Consider the following 8,493-nt stretch of genomic DNA (forward strand, 5'->3'; position numbering starts at 1 on the left):
ACTTTTAATGTAAATAAGAATAGAATATGTTTCAAACACTTTTGGAGCTCACTGTATGCCATTTAACAGACGCAGTTATCCAAAGCGACTTATAGTCATGCATGAATACATTTTACGTATGGGTGGCCCTGGAAATCAAACCCACAACCCTGGCGGTCCAAGCACCATCCTCTACCAACTGAGCCATGCAGGACCATATTTCTTATTCAAGCGCCATGTCAAGTCTCTACATCCTCCTCAGACACCCACCACCTCCTCTCGCCTGCCCTCTCTCGCCTGATGAATGATAGCACTAAATTATTGGCATGAGCGGCGAGCTCCATTTTTCTGTGAGCCTTCTCTTACTCTCTAAGAAGGATGTATTCCCACTGACTGCTCCCCTCCCTCTTTATCAATTCCCTGTGTTTGTTGTGTTAACTTCACGTTTTTTGTTGGCGGACATTTGTAATCTCTTAAAATATCTGTCCACTGTTCCAGATTTTTTATGAAATATTACCTAAAATGTATTAGAATATTAATTAAATAGATGTCGTTCCAAAACATAATAATTAAGGATGTTAAAAAGCTTTTCTCTGTGACCCTGCTTGGCCTGTTAGGAATACTTTGGGTGTATACTTGTCAGAAACAGCTGATTTGACAACTCAGCCAATTACACGTGCATATACTTAGATATTCAAATTAGCTCCCATGTGGGGGCACTGGGGCAAACTGCCCAAGCCCGTCAAGTCAAATAGTATGGAGTGGGTCAGGATTTGGAAACGCATGATGGAACTACTAAGGTACTTTACTATAACAGCAATAAATGCAGATAGATTTTTTCACAAGCATGAGTCGTTTGTCCTTTGATTTGTCACTATATTCCTGATATTTTTGTTGTTAGCTAGCTAGCTAGATAGTCGTGACACTAGCTAGCTACTGCTGCTACCTACATTGGGATCTGAAATGATTGACAACCTTGATAAAGATGAGCAAAAATGACTGTAAAATAAATCACTCAAATCCTGAGCTATATTGTATGTTCAATTTAATTTAATTTTATACTAATACGATTGCTCAAAGGTAGAGATTTTATTAGCAAGTAATCATATTTTTTCTCAAAGTTAGGGGTCAAAGTTATTGACACCCCTGTTATCGGTGTAAGATAGCACGTCGATGCCATCTGTTGGTTAATGTTAATTACTGTAACACCAGTGTTTTTACCGGTGTGCTTGATATGCCCGGATGTATTGCAATGTGCTGAACAAGACTGGTTACTCACGTCAATGACTATGTCTCATAATTTAATGTCCAAACAACCCGTTTTCAATACCTTTTTTAAATAAACTGTTGGTCACTAAATGCGGCGAAAACTAGGACCATGAAAAAACAGCTAGCTGCAGCTCGGCTGAGCAGTCGGCTGTGAATGCCCTCATCTGCTCGTACATTGTCTGATTCACTAAGATCTGCCCACTGTAGTGCTGTCCAGTCAGAACATGATGTTGAAGCCCATACTGAACACTTGGTCACCACCACACACACAGCTGATTCCATTAGAAGTTCTTTATATTGTTGTGTGTGGTTTTGTCAATGGATGCGCAACACTTCAGTTAGGAAACAGCATGTCCAATGGTCCGTCAGCAACACAACACTTGCTTCTTCTCGGGATGGTAGATGCCCCGCACTAACATGAAGTGATAGGAGGCGGAGCCCTAGAGTCGGTCCAAGCACCCTGATTGGTTGGGATGAGTGGAAGCTTGAAGGGTAATTGACAGAGCTGCAGGCCAATCAGGTTGAAAGGGCCTGCCTTTTTTTTTTTACAGCCGCCCCAAAGTTTACACTGTACATTTTAAGATGCTATAATTATTTTAAATCTATGCTGGACAGGCAAATCAAAGGCAGCTAAAATGATGTGCTAGACAGGCAAACCAAAAGCAGCTAAAAGGTCTCTCTCAGGCTAGGACACTGTAGAGGTGCCGGCTTAGGTGCTCCTACAGGGCATGAGGCCGCCCCGTGACGAAAGGCACACAGAGACAAGGGTGCTGTATGTGGCCACCCTGTGAAGAAGGTACACAGTCAAAGGGCACAGCATCTAGCCGCCCTATGCAGGGCCACGGCTTTGGTGAATGTCCCTACGGCACAGCTGTAGGGCCACTGGGGCCCACCAATGGGTGCTGTGCGGGGTGCAAGGACTGATTGTAGCTGAAGGGAGTGGTATGCTTACCCCAGTGGAGAGGTGAGGCATGCTGGCCAAGGTGATTACCTTTTTTTCTGGTGGTAACCTCTGTGCTGGGGTAAACAGGGCTCTGTAAGCTGGGGAGGCTTGGATCTTAAGGTATGACTTGGTGGGGCTCCTACAGAGTCCAGCTGGCACAGCATCTTGTGGGGGCCCCAGAGACAAGTCAGGTGGTTCCCCAGGTACAAGTGCCGGAGGGTTTTCCAGTGCAGGAGGTGAGCGCCACTCCCAGAACAGGTGACAGCAGGCCTCCCAGATCAGGGAACGGTGGGTCCCCCAGGTCAGGGGGGCTGAGGGCCTAACAGGGTAGGAAACTCAGTGTCTGACAGGGCAGGGGACTTATAACTTACTACTAAGGCTGGAGGCTTATAGACAAGTATGGCAAGAGACTGTGATCCAAGCTACCTGGTGCTAGGATGGGCGACTGGGTGCTGGCTGAGGCTGAGACAGGGCTGCGAACTGGCTCGGGTCATGGACTGCAGACCTAGAGGAGCAGATGACTCAGAGCCTAGCAGGACAGGAGACCAAGGGCCTAGAACTAGGGCAGGAAGTTTGGCGTGTAACACTAAGGGAGCTGACTGCTTGCCTACTGAGGCTGGGGGCTGCAGACCAACTGAGGGACAGAGAACCTGGCGGAGCAGTGGACTGAATGTCAACTAGGGCTGGGGGACAGCACACCTAGGATGGCTGAAGACTGGGAGCCTAGTGCTGGTAACTTTGGGCCTGACAGGAAGAATAATTCTGGACCTGACAGGAAATTGACTCTGAACATAACTGGAACTAGGACTGAGCAGCAAACTTAGAGGCTACTAGTGAAGGAGACTGTGGACCTAGAACGGCTGAGGATTGGGGGCCTAGCACTAAGGCAGGAGTCCGGGAACCTAAGTAAGAAAAGTTTTAACCTTCAACTAGGGCCTGAGACTGAGGGCTGGGTATGGCAGGAAACTGAGAGCCTACGGGGGGGCAGGATAGACTGGACCTACCAGGAAGGCAGGGAACTCTAGACCTACCGCGGGGGCAAGATACACTGGACCTACTTGAGGGGCAGGACATTCAAAGTCTGGACACTTTACACCTGCCAAGTAGGCAGGAAACTGAAACTCTGACTGTACCGGGAAGGAAGGGAACTCTGACCCTACCAGGAAGGAAAGGAACTGACCTTATCGTGGTGGCAGGGAACTGGACATCTAGGTCAGGGGGAACATCAGGGGTGACTTCTGGTGGGTCACCCGGGGTGATGTCTGGTGGGTCCCCTGAGGCGAGGTCTGAAAGGCATGGAGGTAGCAGGACCTTCGGGGCTGGAACTAGCACGGTGCTGGCAGGCAGGAGTGGAGAGGCCCCAATGTCCTGGCTGTACTTGACATCTGCAGTAGCTGCAGGCTGTGGCTCCATCTTAGGAGCAGGCGAAGCATCCACCGCTGGATTGGGCTCCAGGCCAGGAGCAGGAGAGGCAGGTGGCGAATTTGTGGTTCCAGGGCAGACAGTCGAACCCGAGCGTCTGCCTCGACTAGCAGGGGATCCCCACTAGGAGGAGAGGACGACTCCGCAACGGCAACCAGAACAGGCCCCATGGCAGCAACTGGGTGTGGCTCCACAATTGGAGCAGGAGTCGCATTAACTATTGCTAGTCGAGGCTCTGGCTGAGGAGGGTGCAGACCTTGGTGCAGTGGACTGTGCAATCTGGAGTCGTGTCAATGTTTTATGAGTTGCAAAACATACTCGGAGGGATCTTAGACCATTTCTCCATACAGAATCCTTCCAGACCCTCGATTATGGACTGCCCTTTCCAATTCAAACCACAGGTTTTCAATAGGTTTCATGTCCGGAGACTGATTTTGTTGCCAATTAACCATTTCTTTGTCGATTTTGATATGTGCTTAGCAAAAGAGCTCTATTTTCATTTCATGTGTGCCCTCCTGAGCCCGTGTCTCCCCTAGTCTCAAGAAGGATCCTTCTTCCCACCGGAGAATTTGAAAAAAAGGAAAAAGCTGCTGGACCAATCACACACGGGCCTGTCTCGGCCAAAGAGAATGATGTCATTATCCAAGCAAATTTCAAGCGTTTTTTGAAAGGGTTTGTTTGACTGAGTGGTTTTTCTCTAATTGATGCTTTGGCCACAACTGCAAGTAAAGGACGAGTCATCAACATTATTTGGGTATGAGCAAAAATAATATGAGGTTTTAAAAAATAGATTTTTGTTGGACAGTTACTTTAATGTTTGGAGATTTGATTGCAACACTGACATTTTGATAGGCAAAATAGGAGGCAAAATTAATGTCTTCATTTCTCTATTGTAGCTCTTTGAAATACATTTTCAGATCAAAACAAGCAACATCAATGAGAAATGTTTATATTATGTTATTCTCTCTGTCTCTCCCTCACCCACAAGACAAGGCTCCTTTCAAGATTCTCCAAACCATTTCTCTCAGATCCATTCAAATTGTGTTCCTTCTCTCAGCCACTCACCCACACAAGGAATCAATCTGCTAGTATGGGAAATGAGAATTGAAACTCCACAACAAAAACATTTCCAATATCAAGTGACATATTCTAAAACTAATGAATAGGATTACAGCTTCATTTTCTCTAGTCTCTCATTAATGATTTGTCTCTTGCACTAATTGCAAGCACAAATCTATGGACCTTCTTGACAGTCAGTCTCTCTCAGAGATATGTCTTGGGCAATTCCTCAGCCATTTGCCATAGCACAGACGTACTGCAACATGTAACCTTTTCTGCTGGTCAGGTTGGCATTCCCCCATTTCCCTGGCCTGTGGCTGTATGCTGTGGCTGTATGCTGTGTATGTTGTGGCTGTATGCTGTGGCTGTAGGGGCGTAGGTCTCAGTGGAACAGAGGAAGTGTGTGTCAAAGCCATGTGGGAACCAAAGTGCCGTGGAAACGCTTCCAGATCTTGATAGTTGTGAGAGAAGGTGGAGGGGTCGCCTGGTATCAGCCGAGGGGATCGCCCTGCACAACAGCGGGAAGGGCTCTGAGCGTGCTCACTTAGAGGGCCATTGTGCTGCTCCGGCCCCAGGCCCCAGCCTCAGCCCTAGTGCCACGGCAACGAGCAACAGTGATGCAGTGCCACTCAAAGTTATGGAACATTCAAAATAACATGGAACACCATTAGTCAGCATATGTGAATAGGACATGCATGCTTTTCACCATAGTGCCAATGTTCCTTAATGATAGACACAAATGAGCTGATGTGTCCATGAATATCTGGAGGCCTGACAGAGGCCTGGTTGGGGCATTGGGTTGGTTTAATACAGTTCAGTGTCATTAGTGTGAAGAGTACAGTAGTAATACCATGGCCTAGTCTAGTCATTCTACATGGGTGTTTGTGGGCTGCTGGCCTGGATTCCAGCAATGCTACGGTGTGCAGCTACTGTATCTATAGGTCGGTCGGCTGTGGAACTAATGCAGATGGGAGATGTGAGAGGACAGCGCTGCTGTATCTGATCAATGATCATCTGCACCAAAGGGCATCTCATAGCCTCTCTGCTCCCCATGAGGCCAGGACACGAAAACATTGCTACTGGGAGGGGGGATACAGCACAGTATGTAAACCAATACATTTTGTCTGAATGTAACTTCAAGAGATTTTGAATTGAGGCTTGCGTAATAATGCAATGCGATCTTCTGCAAATCTCTTATGAAATCATATAAAAGTTTGCAGTACATGACTTGAACGTAAAGCACACATCACTGTGTACTGTGCATGGTCATCAGAGGAGGCTGGTGGGGAGAATTCTAGGAGGACGGGCTCATTGTAACAGCTGGAATGGAGTAATTGGAACGGAGTCAAACAAGGTTTCCATATGTTTGATATGTTTGATACCGTTCCAATTATTCCATTCCAGCCATTACAATGAGCCCATCCTCCTATAGCTCCTCCCACCAGCCTCCTCTGATGGTCATGTACTGTAATAACCACCAGACAGTAAGGTATTCTGATAGCCTACACTACAGGGAGAAGGAACAGTGTTCTCATGTACAGGGAGGGTCTGGTTCTGGTTGGGTGCCCATGGGGATGACATTACCCGTCCCATCTGTCCCCCAGGGTCCTGGCTCAAAGGGCTTACCCTAAGATAGCGCCTGGCCGCCTCGCCACTACCCATTCACATGAACATGGGAGAATTTCACAGAATAAAAAGCCAGAAAAAACTTAATGGATAGGAAGTCAATCAAGATAGCGGGGTCTCTGATTTGGTTAATTTGGCTACATTTACTGTCATTCAGAGGCAGATTAAAAACGTTTTTGAAAGATTCCCAGACATGTTAAGGATCTGGATGGCTGGAGACACAAATTCCAATAAAAATATACTTTTTGATAAGGAGATTTTCTAAATATACTTTCTATTGTCTCATTTAGAAAAGGAGCTTGCAGTGTGTGTGTGTATGTGTTTATGTTTAAGCCCCTCTCTGTCTGCTTGCATGTGGACATGTGTGTATGTTTTTCAAAAAGCGAGAGAAAGAGAGTGTGTTGTGAGAGAAAGCGAGAGTGTATCTCCAGAGACGTTGCTGTTGTTCGTGCAGGGAGCGCAGCGAGCCGTGGAGCGAGCTGCAGTGGGAATGTCACCTGATCCGTGCCCCGGGGACGACCCCAGTGGGCAGCCGCTGCACCGTGTCCGAGGGGAGCGAATGCGAGTGACAGGCGTGGGCCCCTGTCACAAAAAGGCCTCTGTGGTTTGGGTGAAGGGGCAGCTTAAGTCACTGACGGACGGCCCAGCTCCCTGGGAGTCTCAGGCTGGGGAGCCATGAGAATGGTCCTGGGGAGAGGAGAGAGTTGGGGGAGAGGGGGTCCTGGAGGACAGCCAACGCAGGCAGACCCTCTCACATGACCCCCCCCCCCTCCTCCTCCCAACCCATCGCACTTAACCCCTTGCCAGCTTCACACCTCTTCTCTCTCTACTCCCCCTCTTTTCTCACACTGTGCCTCCCTCTCATTCTGTTCTTTATGTTCTTAATTCTCTCCCTCTCTTCTCCTCCTCTCTTTTCTCTCTCATTCTCAGGACCTGTTCTACAGACATCATTACATGGGAAGAGTGAGAATAGAGTACATTGAGTTTGAGGTACAATAGAAGAGGGAAACTAAAGAGGGGTAGAAAGAGAGACTTATTGAGAGTAGGGAAAATGAGAAAGAAGGAGAGTATAGAGTTAGTAGCCGTGTTGGAGGGAGAGAGGCAATGACCTGGTTCTCCAGCCCAGGCTCTGGTCCTCACGGTGTCTGTCTGTGGGAGCGCTGGTCTCGCTCACTCTCAGGGCCTCCTGCTCAGGGGACAGCCTTGTTCACATATACAAGCCATAGTGGGAGCCAGGCTTTACTGAGGGGCCAAGGCAACACACTGTCTGCCTAGCAGTCAGAAGAAACAAACAGGAATCAGCAAGCTGACTTAGTGGGCTCAAACACACTGGCTCAATATGTGTGCAAAGGGCGATTCCACGCCAGGAAGACCCAACATTTGTTTTTAGTATCTCTGATTTTCCAGGCAATTCTCACATAGAAACGTCATTGGGAGGAAGGATGTGTGATATGTTTTTTTACATTTGTATCATACATTTTCTTTAGAAAATCATGATGAAAGTAGCCATTTTAGGCAATATTTTGACATACAGTGCCTTCAGAAAGTATTCACACCCCTTGACATTTTCCACATTTTGTTGTGTTACAACCTGAATTTAAAATGGATTAAATTTAGATGTTTTTGTCACTGGCTTACACACAATACCCCATAATGTCAAAGTGCAATTATGTTTTTCAAAATGTTTACAAATTAATAAAAAATTCAAAACGGAAATGTCTTGAGTCAATAAGTATTCAACCTATTTGTGTTGGCACGGCTAAATAAGTTAAGGAGTAAAAACGTGCTCAACAAGTGGACTCACTCTGTGTGCCCTAACTCAGTCTGTGTGCAATACTCTGTGTGCAATAATAGTGTTTAACATGATTTATTAATGACTACCTCATCTCTGTACCCCACACATACAACTATCTGTAAGGTCCCTCAGTCGAGCAGTGAATTTCAAACACAGATTCAACTACAAAGATCAAGGAGGTTTTCCAATGCCTTGCAAAGAAGGGCACCTATTGGTAGATAGGTAAAAAAAAAAGCAGACATTGAATATCCCCTTGAGCATAGTGACGTTATTAATGAAACTTTGGATGCAGGCCAATGGTGACTTTAAAACACTTACAGAGTTTAATGGCTGTGATAGGAGAAAACTGAGGATGGATCAACAACATTGTAGTTACTCCACAATACTAACCTAATTGACA

This window comes from Coregonus clupeaformis, chromosome 33, assembly GCF_020615455.1.
Source record: "Coregonus clupeaformis isolate EN_2021a chromosome 33, ASM2061545v1, whole genome shotgun sequence".
Lineage (NCBI taxonomy): Eukaryota > Metazoa > Chordata > Actinopteri > Salmoniformes > Salmonidae > Coregonus > Coregonus clupeaformis.